We start from the raw sequence: 17,826 nt of genomic DNA on the forward strand, positions 1-17,826 counted from the left end.
TGAAGGCTGTGGTCTTTGATCTTCACCAGTAAGTACTTCAAGTCTTCTTCAATTTCAGCAAGCGAAGTTGTGTCATCTGCATCTCACAGGATGTTAATGAGTCTGCCCAGTTCTTCATATAGTCCAACTTCTTGGATTATTTGCTCAGCATACAGATTGAATACGTATGGGGAAAGGATACAACCCTGATGCACATCTTTCCTGACTTTAAACCACTTGGTATCCCCTTGTTCTGTTTGAATGACTGCCTTTTTCTCTATTTACAGCTTCCTCATGAGCACAATTAAGTGTTCTAGAATTTCCATTCTTTGCAATGTTATTCGTAATTTGTTACTATCCACGCAGTCAAATGCCTTTGCATAGTCGATAAAATACAGGTTAAATTCCTTATGTACCAGTCCTTAAGCAATTGCTTTAGAGTGTAATATTTCTCTTAGAGGTAGATATGCTAGAGAGTAAGCCACTGTCTAATTTTTTGGGAATTAATTACATAAAAGGAAGGATTCTTACGGTTCCTTATGAAAATAATATTTTATAAAACTAATAAATTGAGGCTTGTTACTAGTAGTAGAGTAAAATCATTTTGCCTCCCATGGACTATTTAGCTTAGTTGTAGGGGTGCATGGTAAACATATTTATAAACTGTTGATTTTGTTAAAAACTGGCATCTGCTCCTAAAGAATCACCATGACTTTTCACAGAAAGGTGAAAATGAGTTTGTTGATATTATTGAGCATTACAGAGTAAGAGAAATGCTGCCTTGTATAAGCTTCTTCAGACTGCTTTATTCTTCTCTATACCTGTGGGAAGCTCAAGGCCCTGAGATAATGCTGATGCTGAAGATACTTCTCTAACGGATTGGAACTTTAAAAGGCTTTGTCCATTTTCTTTCATCAGATTTCCTGATCTTACCTTGCTTCCTATTGTGTGTCTTAAACATCTGAAATGAGGCCAGCATGTCTGCCAATGAAAAGTGGCCTTAGAGTTTCTCTTTTAGTGAACTTAAATATTTTTCCATATACGTTGATAATGAACTTGAGTTGTTAATCCCAACCCATTTTCACTTTTATTAGAAATAATGATGTACCATGGGCTTGAGAAACATTTTGATCTTTGCACTTAAAAAAAAAGCTCTTCCTATCATTTAGAAAACAGCCAAATGTATACTTGCCTTTACATGAGACTTTTCATGGCAAGTCCAGCGTGACAATCAAAAAGAATTATTATTTGTTAAGAGACCTTGCTGAAGGAGATGAAATATCGTCATGTAGATGGATTCATTTCCAGGCAGAGCACTAAGTTACGTGCTAGTGTTTTTCACTTTTAAGAGCTTTTGTGATTCTAAACCTTTTATGAGGCAGGTAAAGGAAGTCTTTCTGAAGACAAATTAGGCACTGTAGAATTCGAACTATTCTAAGCTACCAGGTGAATACCATCAAGCTCAGTTGTCTAAGACTAAACCCAATAAAACAATAAAAGCTGTTTTGCAGCATTTAGTGCTGTAAAATTCAATAAAAAAACAGCAACAACAACAAATCTCAACACTTATCATGGTGAACATATAGTTAAAACATTTCATTGACTTTTTAAAAAAAGATACACATTCATTGGATGTCTTTTATTAATGATACTATGCTGCCAATATATTTGTCAGTGTTTATTGAGCAGTTATAGTATCCAAAATACTCAGTTTCGACTTATAGAGCTGTTTTAAATTATTTTGATTCAACTGACTCATCAAGTAGAACAAATAATTTTAATTTCATTTTGCGAAGAAATTAGCTCGCCTAATTTGCTCATTTTTGACTGAATTTGACTAAGTCAGAAAAAACAAACAAAAAACCTATTGCTTTCGCATCTATTCTGACTCATGCCATTCATTGGTCAAATAGAAAGTTTCTGTTACCATTGGCCTCATTCCGTTATTTTCTTCATCAACAATACCTCATGTCTTGACTGCAGTGCTGATGGCGGATGGAGAAATGAATTCCCTCATGGCTGAAACAACCAAGCTGTTCTAAAATCCCTTACTAATCATTGTACCTGATTGTTAAGAGATAAGGTAATTAAACAAACAAAACCCAAAGCCTGTTGCTGTTGAGTCAATTCTGACTCATAGCCATCCTATAGGACAGAGTAGAACTGCCCCATAGGGTTTCCAAGGCTGTAAATCTTTACAGAAGCAGATTGCCACATCTTTCTCCCACGGAGCTGCTGATGGGTTCGAACTGCAGATCTTTTAGTTAACAGCCAAGTGCTTAACCACTGCACCACCAGGGCTACTCCTATAAGGTAATTAACATTGTAATTAGGACACAGTGCCTGCAACACTCTGTTTTAGAACATTCTGGTGGAGATATATCTAAAAGAGATGAACAGATGTCTTGGGACACTTCTTAATATATTCTTTGTTTCTTAGAGCTGCTTTGCCAAATTACGTGTGAGATTACACATATAACTGGTAATAAGATAGTTCTTTGAGTGAATGCCATTGATGGTAGTTCTTCGAGTGAGCATAACAATAGTTCTGTAGGTGAAAGTTAAAAGGCCATAATAATACTGCCAGGATTTTTGCAGTAGGTATTTTTTGTTAGGATATCAGGTGTCAAACCTGTGGGATTTCTCAAAACAGTATACAGGTAATTTAGTTCATATTTGTGCAGGACCCTGGGACAAGAGGTTTTTTGATTTGACTGCTTACAGAAAGATGAAGTAATTCACTGTCAATATACTTTTCAGCTGAAAGTTAGCTTAATATAAATTTCAAACACGAAACTGGATCCAGGCACCATATAAACCCAACTGTTCTAGCAAAAATTTGAAAGTGTTCATAAATGCAGAACAATGCTGGTGAAGAGGATCCTGATTTTTAAATCGGGATTTAAAGCTCGGTTTCAATAGTGAGCAGAAATTGCTGAAAGTTTGAGATAGTAATAACCAAGGGACACAATCAAAATAGCAACTTCTATCATATTTCTAAGTACGGAAATGGGAAATAGAGGTGTTTGGAGGAGCTGGGAGCTCTTCTCTGCCTGTAATTTAGTCAGCTTTAACTAGATTGGCAGTTTGAACCCACCCAGCAACTCCAAGGCAAAAAAGACCTGGGAATCTGCTTCCATAAAGATTACAGCCTAGAAAAACCTTTTGGGGCAGTTCTGTTCTGTCACATGGGGTAGCTATGAGTCAAAATCAACCGGACAGAACCAACATCAACTAGATTGCCAGGATTCCAAGGTACATACCTGACTGCCGGTGCCCACCTTTGAGAATGTGGGAGAGGGTATGCGATGAACAGACTTCACAAATTGTGTCTGCCATTAAGCTGACTCTTCAGTATAATTGTGTGAAATGATGTATGAAGAAGCCCATAGCATGGTTCCTTAAACATACCCATTGCTGTCGAGTCGATTCCAACTCATAGCGACCCTAGAACATAATGAATGCTAAATACATGGTAGATATTGCTAAGGGAGGTAGTACAGCAATGCTTAATGGTTAAAAGCATAGACTCTGAGTTCTAACCATCTGTGTTTTCTTTTTTCCCCCACAATACCAGCTGGGTAAACTTGGGGATGTTATTTAACTTCTCTGAGGCTTACAAGATAATAATAGTATCTACCTCATATAGTTGTTAGGAAAATAAATGAGTTAATACATACAAAGCAATTAAAAGAATGTTAAGTATTAGTAAATATCCAATTTAAACATCAACTATTACTATTACAACTAAACTAACTTCTACTACCACCACTACTACTGCAATTGTTGTTATTCTGACTCTCTTTTTAGGAAGTCACTGGTAACTTGTAGAGGCTTTGAATAAGCGGGGTTGGATAAGTTAAGAGCTGACTAATATGACCAATTTGGGCAGTGCTGAAGCTGGGTCCCTGGGGGTGCAGTGGTTAAGCGTTTGGCTGCTAACCAAAAGGTCAGCAGTTCAAATCCACCAGCTGTTCCTTGGAAACCCTACAGGGAAGTTATACTCTGTCCTACAGGGTTGCTATGAGTTGGAATTGGCTCGACGGCAACAGGTCAGGTTAGGTTTGAAGCAAGTATATACAAACAAGTTATCATGAATATTAACTATCTGATAAAACAAGGCATTTTCTATAACTTAGAAAGCTAATTATAAATAAACGATGAAATGATGCTGGTTAATCATAGATTAATACCCACACAACTCTTACCAACATGAAAAGACCAAAGCCCCAAGATTCATTAAGAAAAGCCTTATAGGATATAAACTTTGAAACAGTTACCTTGTGTGTTCAAAAAGAGTTGACATTACCTTGTGTGTTCAAAAAGAGTTGACATTTGTTTCGTTTAAAAGACTTTGATTTAACTTAGACTTCCCATTACGATGAACTTTCTCCTCTAATTATGTAAATTAGTAAGCTTTTCCTGTATCTCATATGTTTGATATTATAGTAGTACCTTAAAACAGTGGTTATCAAACTTCAGCATACATCAGAATCACTTACGTAGAGGCTTGTTAAACGCAGATTTCTGGGCCTTCCCCCAGTGTAATCTAGTGACATCAGGCCTCATCTACTTTCAGGAGGGGGGATGAGAATCACCATCAGCCCAAAGCTGATTCCTGTGAGGTGGAGATCAGACATACCTTCATTTTCCAACTTTTTTACCAATTCTGACACAAGCCGTCCTCCCTCAGCACTCTTTATTTCTCTGTGATAATTCATTGCAATGGCCACATAGAACTCACAGACCATACTTAGGATTATGTGATTTATCAGAGAAGTAACAGGCTACAACTCAGGATCAGGACCAACCTGGAAGTAACAGGATACAACTCAGGAGACAGAATGCAGTTCTTCAGTCAGGATGGCTTCCAAACAAGACAACTCACAGCTCTTTCTGAGCTGTGCCCACAGGCAGACCCTTCACTCCGGCCTACTGCCTCTGCCCTGGTCAGGCAAGTGTTACAGCTCTTTAGCTCTGCTGACAAGTGTTTGGAGGCACTCTGCCAGCAACCTTCCTGCCTAAAGGTGCTCAGCTCTCTCGCTCCATGAATCAGCACGCCCTCTGCAGCCCCCTTGCTGCATGGGCTGGGAAGACCACCGCAGCTATCTCATGCAGGTCTCCTGGTTCCCACCACTCATACTACTGCTGCTGCCTTCCTGTACTCTCTTGTACTGTCTCCAGCATTACAGCTCTTTCTCTCCTGTGTCTAGGAGGTTCTCAGTGCAGGGACCCTGGGTCCAAAGGATGCATTCTGCTCCAGGCTTTTCTTCTTGATAGTAATGAGGTTCCCCTAAACCTCTGTGGAATTGGCCCTTTTATAAGCCTACTCTTCCCACCAAGACCATGAACTAACCAATCTCTTTGGTAGGCCACAGTCACCAAATTTGCATAGTAATCGACCAATCCCTGCTATGATATTATGAACCTTATTTGCATAGTAGACTAACCAATCCCTTTGCAAGATATTGGCCTAGCAAATCATCTTAGCAGAATTACAAACCCAGGATCAGAAAGGCCATATGTAAACAGAAACCCGTTGCGCTGCACTCAGGGTTTCTATTTAGTAGGTGTATAGTAGGGCCAGAGAATTTTCATTTTGAATAACTTTTTAGGTGATGCTGTTGCTGCTGATCCAGGGACCACACTTTGAGAACCACTGCCTTATAGCACCTGTTTTAGTTGATTAAAAAAATAATAATAATAATCCTCTCGTACTGATTTTGCCACTATCTTTGTCCCTCTGAGCAAGCAACTCTCCCTCTCTTCACCTGTAAACTGAGTAGGGTGCAGTGATATGGGTAAAATATCCTCTAATCTGAAATTCCTAATAGGAAATAGATGGCACTCACAAATTAGGATACTTTGAGAAGATTTATAAAGCACTTTATTTAGAAAGGCATAAAAGGAAGTTGCAAAGAGTTAGTTCTGTTGCGCAGGTTAGAAACGATGATACTGTTACCGTAATCCGTAAGCAGGAGGCAAGGGGAGGAAGCAGTTATATACAAGGTTGAGTGGAACGGCCCCTCTGACAAGAGATGAGCCCTTCAGTTGGTCCATGATGGCCCCTTAGAAAGGAGGCCTGGAGAATAAATACCCCAACTCCACTCTCATCTCTCCCTCTCCCATCCTTCCTTCACTCTCCATTGGCTGAATGTGAACAGAAGCTGGGGAACAGAGCCGTGTCCTGTAAGCAAGTCAGGTAGGTCAGCCTTTTGTAGCATAAAGCAGAGGGGGGAAGGGTGGAGACAGCATGTGGAGGGAGCAAACAGAGGATATCCAGCACAATACAACTAGCAAATGTAAGAAGCAGCTGCTGGAAAAATCTATTATAGTGAGGTTTTTATTTTTATTATAGCTATTTTTTCCCTGTTGTCATTATGGTGTCTCAAACATGATCTAAAATCATGTTTCTTTGCCTGTTCAGACCCAAGTGACTGTAATTGCTGGTGTATAACAGATGTTGATTAGTCACACTCATTATAGTCTGGGGCCTTGTTTATGTCCCACAAATCTTTGCAGGTGTGATTGCACTTAGAAGGAGGCTTAGAGAAGAAGAGCACTGACCTGTACTTGGTTTCAGCAAGTGACCTGTTCATGGATCAGCGAATGACATGTTCATTAAGATCCGTCCGGTTTGGCCTGATTTGTAGTTCTTTAGAAGGGCTCAGACTTCCTCTGATGGGGTATTTTGTATTGTCTGGTTATGGTACCGTACCCAAAAGAGAACAGTTCCACAGTTCACTAAAATTACCCCTTCTTGATAATGAAGCAACTGAATGGTCTCCGCATATTGAGCAGGGCTCAAACTTTTATATTGGAAATCCAAAATTTATTAGTCTAAATGACTCTAGAACTCTGCCATTTTAAGACCTCTGCATTTTATCCAATATGAACCTAAGACAAGCAAAATGACTAAAGAGTAGTATGTGAAACAAATTGATTAACTATGTTTATTGAGCACTTAGTAAAGGCAAAGAATTGTGTGAGTTGCTGGGAGGATTACAAAGAACTAGTAACTACTGAGTCATATTTAGGAGCTTAAATTTATTTGTAGATAAATGCATGAAAACAAAAAATATTATTAAAAGGACAGAAATTGTCTTTAATGCTTCAAAGTTGAGTGTTCTTGTGTTACTTCCTTTCAGTGCTTTTCATAGCATTTATCACTGTAATTATAAATTTGGGAGAATTATTTGTTTAATATCTTTGTCTATGTCATCCCTGACATAGGTGGAATTATATAATTTTTTCTACCAGTGTGACTAGAGCATTGGTAAATGTCTGTTAAATGAACTAAACATCACATAAATACAGATATCAAAAATAAGTCACCCTCATCCATTGCTGGTGGGAATGTAAAATGGTATAGCCACTGTGGAAAACAGTTTGGTGGTTCCTCAAAAAGTTGAACACAGAACTGCCAAATGACCCAGTAATTCCAATCCTAGGTATATACCCAGAAGGAGTAACGGCAGGAACACAAACAGAAACCTGTACTCCAATGTTCATTAAAGCACTTTTCACAATGGTTAAAACATGGAAACAACTGACTTGTCTATCAAGAGATGAATGGATAAACAAAATGTGGTATATACATGTAATGGAATGTTACTCGACCGTAAAAAGAGATGAAGTCTTGATATAGCCACAACATGGATGAACCTTGAAAACATTATGCTAACTGATATAAGTCAGTTCACAAAAGGACAAATACTGTTTGATCCCACTTATATGAAATAAGCAAATATATAGAAATCAAGGATTATTAGGAGTGGGAGGGAGAGAGGACAAGTTTTTGCTAGTGGTGATTGAGTTTATGTTAATGGTGGCGGAATAGTTTGGCAAAGGATAGTGAGAATGGTAGCACTACTTGAAGAATATAATCATTGTCATTAAATTATACATGTAGAAATTGTTGGATTGGCAAATGTTTTGTTGTATATATTTTCACCACACAGACACACACACACACAAAGTGTTACTACTTGAAAGTAGATAAGCAAACACTTACTGAATGTCTATTGTGAGCCAGATGCTTTACATAGGTTATCATTTCAGCAGCATAGCCAAGATGAAAATTATAAACAGGAAGGCGAGGTCACACCTAATTGCACAATGCCTCTACCACTCATGCTGCCTGCTAATTATGCGGATTCTGTCTCCCTTTGTCTCTGCTGGCATTTGTGTTTCCTCCTGTGTATCTGGCATCATTGTATCTACACCTTATCATATTTAGTGATTTTGAAGTGAATCTCAGTTTGCAGAGGGTTTCACATCCATGAACCAACTAATCCTCATAGCAGCTCTGTTGGAGGAGATAATATTCTCCCCACTTTATGAAAGAGGAAACCGAGACTCGGAGAAATATGGTGACTTTCCCAACATAACACAGCAAGTAAATAGCGGAACAGAACTTAAACCTGGGACCTCCAATTCTAAATCTAGTGCTGTCCCAGACAGTGGAACTGTACTGTGGCTGTCTGCAGTGATAGTGACTCGTTGTGAAGTGGCTGAGTTTCCTTTTTTTTCCTCTTCTCCCTTAGTGCTAAATTTTTGAGACAAAATTAGGATTAGCGTTTAGAATGCTCAAGCGCTGCAAGGTGATTTTCCCCATAGATTTGAATCAAATGAGTGAATAGCATCCAGAAAGGTTAATCTGTTTACCCAAGTAGAACATTTTGCACTGTAGAAAAAAATGAGGAGTTGCATTGCTGTGCTGTTCCAGATGTCCTATGCTTTGAGCTGCTTTATTTGCATTTGATATTTCAAAGCTTGCGATCAATTTACAATTATAATTGCCATCAAAATTTAACTAGGATTTTGTGAAGGAAAACATCAATTTACATTATTCTGCAGAGTTGGAAAATATCTAATGATTTATAAAATAAAAATGGATTTCATCAAGACAAGTGAGTACAAAATTGCTGTTGCTGCTCTGTGTTGTAATCATTTCCTAATACAAGATCCTGTTATTTTCATACATACGTTTTACATTCACTGTGCTAGTCCATAATAAGATAATTCTAATCATTAAATTATACAACTGCTCTAAGAGAACGAAGAGCACAAACATGAATAAGGAAATGAAACAGCTGATTATAAAATGTGCATCTGCCCTCTAAGTAGCACTTGTAACTAGATTAACAGTGAACCTTATGTAAGTTGTTTCTTTTCACATCTCTAAAGAAATACAAAAATGTACTCACTACATATGCTATTAATAGAATTCTTGTCAGTGCGTTAGAGGAATTATTAGAAATAGCTCCGTTTCTTTAAACCATAATAATAGCACAAAGAAGATATTATAAAGTGTGCACTGAATGTATTGTTTTAAAAATTAACAGATAATAACATTTATTAAGTGCTTACTATGTGCTAGATGCTGTGCTAAGCACATTAAATGCATAGATCATTTAATGCTCACAAGAATCTTTTGAGAATAGGCACTTGCAACTATTTTGAACTCTTTCTTTAAAGATGAAGAAATTAAAATTTTGAGTGGTTAAGTTCCTAAGATTCCCTAGCCAGTAACAGGTAGAGAAAGCATAAAATAATAGATTTTTTTTAAGTCAGGAAAAGGCAGAAGGTACTAATATTGGTTCTGAATTGTATTATTAGTCTGATAAAAATAAAATAATTGATTTGCAAATTATAAAAGATCAGAATGAGAAGAAATCATAGATTAAAACAATAGCAGAGACTATTGCCTTACTCATTTTCTGTCTCCTCGCATACAATGTTATTGTTGTTCGGTGCCTTCGAGTTGATTTGGACTCATAGGGATCCCACGTGACAGAGTAAAACTGCCCCACAGGATTTTCTAGGGTGTAATCTTTATGGGAGCAGATCACCAAGCCTTTCTCTTGTGGAGCCTCTGGGTGGGTTCAAACTGCCAACCTTTTGGTTAGCAGCCGAGTGCTTAATCATTGCACCACCAGGGCTCAATTTTGAGACCTTCTTGCATATAGTAGCCCACAGAAAATGTTGAATCGAATTTTATCTGGTCTTAAAGTCTTCCGTGAATAAGGAGTTTGCAATACAATCTGTTCTTGTGAAGTCTAAAAGTATCAAAAACATCTTTTATCTGTTAAGTTACAGTCTTTTTCCCCATAATTTCCCCCTGTCGAAATTGTCCGATCATGGAGCATTAATGAGTAAAATCAACATTGATAGGATAATATTGATATTAAAAATGGATGAAGCAATTCAAAATGAACTATCAGCAGCCCAGTATGAGTTTAAGCTCCTGGACTACATTTACCTCATAGCAGTGGTTTTCCTCTTTTGCTTACCTTTGGATCACCTGGGGAGTACTTAAAACACACCTACGCATAGGTCCCACCACAGAGCAAGTGAATCTAAACCTCTGGGCTCCGGTGAGTTTGGGCATCAGAATTTTGAAAAAAAAAAAAACTCCCCAGATAATCCTAATGTGCAGTCAAGTTTGAGAACCACTGTTACAGAGAAATGCACACTAAATATGGTTATTGCCAGGCAAGGAGCTAGCTAGCTTCTCAGGCAGGATCATCCTGGGTGGCATTGTTTTTATGAATTCATCAATCTTTGATGGTCCAAAACCTGAATCTAACCCTTCATAGGAGTTAATCAGAACCTAGGAAACTGATAACATGTTAACCAAACTTAAAATTGTCTGATATAGAAAAGAGAATGCGTAAACTATGGAGGGAGCCCTGGTGGCACAGTGGTTAAGAGCTCAGCTGCTATCCAGAAGGTTGGCAGTTCAAATCCATCAGCTGCTTCTCGGAAACCCTGTGGGGCAGTTCTACTCTGTCCTATAGGGCTGCTGTTAGTTGGAATCGACTCGACAACAATGGTTTTTTAAACTATGGGTACTTTTCATAGGAATATCCATTATCTGTAAACCTTTTCTTCTTTTTTAGTTATCTGGACAGCCAAATTTATTATCAGATCATTGCTGTGGGAGACCGGACTCTGGGCAGAGAGAAGCTATAGTCCTAGGATATTTTGCTTAATTTCAGGTATAGGAAATCCTGTTGAAAGGTCCCTGCCTCCAAAACAAATGACAATGCTCTTTTGTCTGAATTCTGGTGTCCTATAGATTCAAGGTCCCCTGGGTATTTTACATAAACATTTCTTTGACTCCTGTTTTTCTATGGTTTCATACTTAACCCCCTTCCACTGATACATTCTTTCTTTAGCTATAACACTTTATTTTATAGTTTTTAACATTGGCAACCTTCTATCTCTATTGTGCTTCCTTGATTATATTAGTCAAGACTTCTGGGGTTCCTGAAGCCTAGACTATAGAATGCTCATCAAATGTGTGGAAGATAGGAAGCTTGGCAGGATAGAACAAACATTAGAAAAGCAGTTAGTTCTTAACCTACTTTTCTGCTGAGACATTCATCAAGGGTGATGTTCCCTTGCATCCCACACTCCCATGGGCATACCCAGATTTTGAAAAACCTGTCAAATTATCTCTATTTCCTGTTGCTTTATCTGGGTCTCTCTCATGTTTTAGGCTTTCCTCAAATGTCTGATGATTCTTGATTGTCCGTTCATATTTAGGAATGAGTCAATCAAAAAAGATGATTTGCAGCTCTGTGTGCAAGGGTAGGTTTAGCTTTAGGGTAATCAGGCAGAGTGAGTAGACAGAACATTAAGCTGGGTACTTTTCTGCCCGCCACCGCCACACACACATCCTGGGAGGCATCAGTGCTCTAGTGCTCAGAAATACAGTCAAGCTCTTTAGAGAAACTGTTCTAGTTTTTTGCTTGGGGACTTAAGTGGGAGTATAAACATCTAGAGGTCTATGAAAAGATTTTTGACTATTTTCCCTATTTTTCAGCCTGGGACTCATTCTGGCTTCCTTTTCTGCTGCAGCCCCTAGGGTTTCACTAGCTTGAGGCTATCTGTGTCCTGCCACACCATTTATTGTTGTAGTTAGCTGCCTATCTCAGTTATCCAGTGCTACTATGACAGAAATACCACAAGTGGGTGACTTTGACAAACAGAAATTTATTTTCTCACATTTTAGGGGGCTAGAAGTCCGAATGCAGGGTACTGGCTCTAAGGAAGTCTTTTTCTCTCTGTCAGCTCTGGAGGAAGGTCCTTGTCTCTTCTGAGCTTCTGCTCCTGGCGATCTTCATGAGGCTTGGCATCTCTCCTTCTCCATCACTGCTTCTAGCTGGCTTGTTTAATCTCTTTATATCTTGAAAGAGATTGACTCAAGATACACCTTACACTAATCCTACCTCTTTAACCTAACAAACACGACCCATCCCAGACGGGATTATAACCACAGGCATAGAGGCTAGGATTTAAAACATGTATTTGGGGGCGACACAGTTCAATCCATAACATTCCATCGTTTCCCCCCCGCAAATTCATGTCCTTGCCACATGTAAAACACATTCACCCATTACAGGATCGCAAAAGTGTTAAATCAACTCCAAGTCCAAAATCTCATCTTCTGAGCCATCTAAATCAAATATGGGTGATATTTTAGGCATATTCCATCCAGGGGCAAAATTCCTCTTTATCTGTTACATATAGAATATACAACCTACCAAAACCAAAACCCATTGCCATCAAGTTGATTCTGACTCAGTGACTCTATAGTTCTGTATAACTAATAAAATACACTAGTGGTGGATGATTGGCAAGTGGGTTAATTTTACAAATATAACCGTAAGATCACTTTTAGGACACTGTATCTGTATTGTCAATCCCTTCTTTTATTCACTGGTTGAGATAGAGGAACTTAGCTGTGATATGACATATTTTATGTGTAAGGCATTAGGAGCTCTTGAGTTTCTTTGGGATTTTTCAGGAGCTCTATGTTTTGACCACTTAGCTCTTTCTTATTTCTTTTCTCCGTTATTAGGAACATCCAGCCTATCGTATCCTGACATTTGAAAAGTCAGTATTTTTCCACACACTAGTAAGTATATTCTACTTGAAATAGGTTGAACAATAAAATTCTGATCCCTTTTTGTTAGGACAGTGATTTTAACAAGAGAAAATAGCACTACCTAAGCCGGTTCTGGTAACCTTGAGTTCAACAGGTATGGTAACTGATATCCTAATAGTTTTGACAAGTAATCGTAAAAATGTAACATTCTTGACACCATTTTAAGATTATCCCTCCAAAATAACTTTGTATATCTGTCCAAGTTGCTTCTTAGAATGTTTATGTTCATCAGCAAGCATCTTCAGATTGTTAAATTATAATTTCTCAAGTGAAGTTGTGGGAGATGAATGAAATTAAAGTCTTTCTTCCTTCCTTCCTTCCTCCCTCCCTCTGTTCCTACTTCTCTCTCTCTCCCCCTCTTTTCTTTCTCCCTCCCCTCCCTTCCCCATTTTTTCTTCCTCCTTCTCCTTTCCCTCCCTCCCTCCGTTCCACTGTTCCTCCTTCTCTCTCAACCCTTCCCTTCCTCGTTCTCTCTTTCTCCATCTCCATGTTTCCTTCTCCCTCCCCCCACTTCTCTTCTTCCTCCCTCTCTCCCGTCCTTCCTTTTTTCTTTATTATGAAAGCCTTACTATCTTTCTGCTTCTTTTAAACTGATAAATATTGCCATTAAATACTCACTACAGATGTTTCTGCTCTCCTTCTTGCCCTCAGTTCATCAAATGAAAACAAGTTAATTGTGCTTATATACCACCTATTAAATCCTGAGTGTCTTTAGGCCGGAAACAGCATGCCCTTCAAAATACCTAGAACAGTTTTACTCACAGTACACGTGATCCTGAGAAATCTCTTAGCCTATCTGTGGCTTTGTTATTTTATTTATACACTAGGATAACAATTCTTGCCCTCCTTGTATACCTCACTAGATTGTCTTGAGATCTTATATTATAATAATGATAATAATAATACATAACTTTTGTTCAGATCATAAAAGCTTTCAAAATATTCCTACATACAAGGTGATGAATATGAAAGCACTTTGAAAGTATAAAATGGCAAAGCTAATGCAAAGCATTACTTTTATTAGCAAACTTAAAGAAAACTTCTACACTGAAATAATTACTTTTGATGGCATGGAGCATTTAATTTTATTTCTCAAATTACAGATTTGTCTCATGAAGGTGATGTGCTTAACAACATCAGCACGTGTGAAGCAGGGCTGGCATAATGCATAAATGTAATTCCAGGCATGTTGGCAACAAACCAAAAAATTGTGCTTACTTTTGTCATAGGTTGAAATGGAAAATGATCATCCCCTTTGGTGAGTTTTGAAGAGCTAACAGATTGTCAGTAATATAAAACAGGATGTAATTTTGCATTGATAACAATTTAGATAAAATATAAAAGTTCTGGTGTTAGAAAGAACACACATATCTAATTGGTCACTTTGAAAAGAGCATACAGTGTTCATATTTCTGCAGCATTCAAGTACATAGTAGAATGATGGAATGTGTTATTGGTGAAAGTAACTTTAGGGATTATCTACTCAGTTATTTTTACAGGAAACCGAAACATGGAAGGGCAAAATGTTTTCACTATGGCCACGTGGCTTTTAATGACTGAGACAGATTATTTCTTTATACTTCCCCCCATATTTTACCTACAGTTGTCAAATACTCACTAAATTGAGCTCTCTGAGGTCAGGGATTGTGACTCATCAATATCCATCCAACCATTCATCCATCCATTCACCATCCGCCCGTCCATCTATCCATTCATCCATCCATCCATCTGTCAAGAATTCATTAAACTTTAAAGCCTTCTATGTACTAGTGTTGTACTAAATGATGCAGATACAAGGGTAAATGAGATGAGGCAGCTGATCTCAACAAGCTTGTGGTCTGCTAAGAGGCTGAGAGAAGTGTCAGTAATTGAAATACGGTGTAATAAATGTAGTAAATATTAGAGACACACACTGTTGTTGTTAGTTGCCATCAAGTCAGTCTCGACTTGATATGTGCACAGTAAACTGCTCCACAGGGTTCTCAAGGCTGTGACCTTTCTGAAGCAGATTGCCAGGTCTGTCTCCTGAGGCATCTCTGGTTGGGTTTGAACTGCCAATCTTTCAGTCAGTGGTTGAGCGCTTAACCGTTTGTGCCACCAAGGGACTCCAGAGACACACACTAAGGGACCATAAAAAAGGAGGGAATAATTACCTCTACAGAGTAAGTCAGAGAAGTGTTTTGAGAAGAGATGCTTGAGTTGCATCATGAAAAAAAGTCAGTTCCTCAGCTAGCAAGGTGTTGGCAATTCATTACATGAGTATTTCAATGATCAAGACTTAGTGACTTTTCAATCAGTCTCTGATGTTACTATTAAATATACATAAATTGTTTCAGTGAAAAATTTCCCCTATAGTATTTGCTCTGTGGACTCTTTGTAAAAAAATAAATTAATTAACTTTTTTTGCTGAGCACGACATTTCTTCATCCCAGCCCTGCCTTAAGATGGTAGCTTTGATTTTCTAAAGCTTATATATGTTTCAGAAGAACTAGGACAAAGCAGTAAAATGATCATTTGTTTTCAGACTAAAAGATAACTATCCTTGCAGCTTTTCCTTACAGAAGATTTCCAGTTACTAAATGTTAAACCAGCCCCACTGCCATTGAGTTGATTCTGACTCATAAGATTTCCAAGGCTGTAAATCTCTACAGAAGCAGACTGCCACATCTTTCTCCTGCGGAGCAGCTGGTGATTTCAAACCGCTGACGTTTCGGTTAGCAGTTGGTTGCTTTAACCAGTGTGCCACCAGGACTACTTAGTAAATGTAAACAGAATGAGAAAAACAGAAAATCATCACTAAAACACTGCAATAATAATAGTTGCAGGCAAGACCCGCCAAGGGATGCTAAAATTATTTGCTTGAAGTTTGAGAGGAAACAAGTATATTTGTAGTCTCAAAGTATCTACCCCAAGATATTTATTAATTACAAAGTGAAAGATACTACTTTACTGTGGAGAAGCCCAGCAGATACCACATTCACCAGGTGATCAAGTTTAATATCAATAGTAATAAGATGTATTGACTTCATGCACTTCCTAACATGATATGCTTAAAAGGGTACATCACTTCTAAGGGACATTCTACAAAGTATCTGACCAGTACTTTTCAAAAAGCAGTCCTTGGGTGGCACAAATGGTTAAGTGCTTAACTATTAGCCAAAAGGTTAGCAGTTCAAACCCACCCAGAGGTGCCTTGGAAATAAGGCCCTGGTGATCCGCTTCTGAAACGTCACAACCTTGAAAACCCTATGGAGCTGCTGTACTCTGCACACATGGGATCTCTAGGAGCTGGAATGGACTGAACAACAACTCTTCAAAAGTGTCAAGGTCATGAAAGATAGATTGAGGACTGTCACAGGTTGGAGATGACGAAGGGATTTTAAAATTAAATGCAAAGTAGAATAATGAATTCGATTGTAGAATCAAAAAAGAACATTAGTGGAAAAACTGGTAAAATCTGAAGAAAGACCGCAGTCTGTTTGATAGTATTGTACCATGTTTATTGCTTAGTTTTGATAATTGTGTTAGAGTTATGCAACATGCTAGCTTTAGGAGAACCGGATGAAGGGTGAAGGATACATGGCAACTCTCTGTTCTCTTTTTGCAACTCTTGTGCGGTCTAAAACTGTTTCAAAAAAAAAAAAAAAAATGTCTTTGCGTATTAGGGATGCTTCTAAGTGATTTGGCATTTGAAGACAAGTCTGTGATGTTCAGAGTTGATTCAAATTGTTTCATTAATGAAAATTTTAAAACAGAAAAAAAATGGATGCATTTCTGTAAGAACTTCATTCTAGAATTTAAACAGTATAGGATCTTTTACTGAAACAATCACCTTGAGTTGGAAAGATGTTAGGATTAGTATTAAACTGCGTCTCCTGCCTCACCTGTGTTTAGATATTTACACTGCGAATAGTATACAATACCAAAAAAAAAAAAAAAAAAAGTGTGTGCCTTCTTAAGTATATCCAAGAAGTTTATTCTAGGATGTAAAAAAAAAAAAAAATGTAGTCGCTTAAGGCTTCTTCTTTGCAAAGAAAACAAATTTTGTTTCCTACAGAAAACATTTTCTATCCCCAGGAGATGGATTGGCTTGAGACCACTGGCATCAGAGTTTTGACTTTCTCATTCTGAAATTTTCTAATAACTAATATTTTTATTACTCATTGCTGTTCTTAGTTTTTTTCTTTATGACTGAGAAGATTATTTTAGTCAGTTGATGACTACAATTGAGAATTTTCTAAGCTATTCAGCATAAGAGTTCTTAGGTAATTCTAGTTCCGTGTTTGGAATACCAGACGTCTATACTTCATGCAAAGGCTTATTTGTTTGACCTCAACTGAGCTAAGTGAGTTTATAGCATATTATTTCTAATAATAGCATGTGTTTGAAAATTCCACTAGTTTAAAATAGGTAGATTCTGGGACTAATTCTGGGCTAAATTTTCTTCGCTTAAAATTCTGTGCAAGGAAGGTGAAAGGGTTTGTTTCCAAGGAAACAAAAGCATTCAATTTTCATTGCATAAAATGTTTTCTGCAAGAAAATTCCATAACTAGTCTCCAGGGAGATACTGTGTCATAAGATAGCTCTCACTGGAGATTTTTTCCAAAGGAACACTTTATATTTGTTCCCCCCGAAATCATCCTGTATTTGTGTAATAGTCACTGTGTTGAATTTCAAAAAAATTAACAGCAGAACCATTGTCATCACCTTGTTGGAGTCATAAAATGTACAATTCCAGGGTGATGTGATTGATTTTCCTCTGACTGTTAGGTTATGCTTATATTGGTGTCTAAGTAGCATAGCATATATTCAGGATGTTCACTTGAGAAGAAACAGCCTGTTCTAAGGATGATATTTGTCACCCTGAGGGCCGAAAAAGAACTTCAGCC

The 17,826-nt window shown here is 37.9% G+C and overlaps 1 long non-coding RNA gene across 2 annotated transcripts in view; it reads left to right on the plus strand.

The window, feature by feature from the left end:
* Positions 1 to 9,822: 9,822 nt before the first annotated feature.
* Positions 9,823 to 17,826, plus strand: part of LOC111820452 (uncharacterized) — a 121,583-nt gene continuing 113,579 nt past the window's right edge. The window contains exons 1-3 of one of the 2 annotated variants that reach the window (XR_002824002.1): positions 9,823 to 10,982; positions 12,851 to 12,907; positions 14,041 to 16,880. This is a non-coding gene — a long non-coding RNA (uncharacterized LOC111820452). Of the gene's footprint in view, positions 10,983 to 12,850; positions 12,908 to 14,040; positions 16,881 to 17,826 lie in introns of those variants that run through there. The other variant, XR_002824003.1, reaches the window with a different exon arrangement.

The sequence above is a fragment of the Trichechus manatus genome, unplaced genomic scaffold (assembly GCF_000243295.1).
Source record: "Trichechus manatus latirostris isolate Lorelei unplaced genomic scaffold, TriManLat1.0 scaffold00003, whole genome shotgun sequence".
Taxonomy (NCBI): Eukaryota; Metazoa; Chordata; class Mammalia; order Sirenia; family Trichechidae; genus Trichechus; species Trichechus manatus.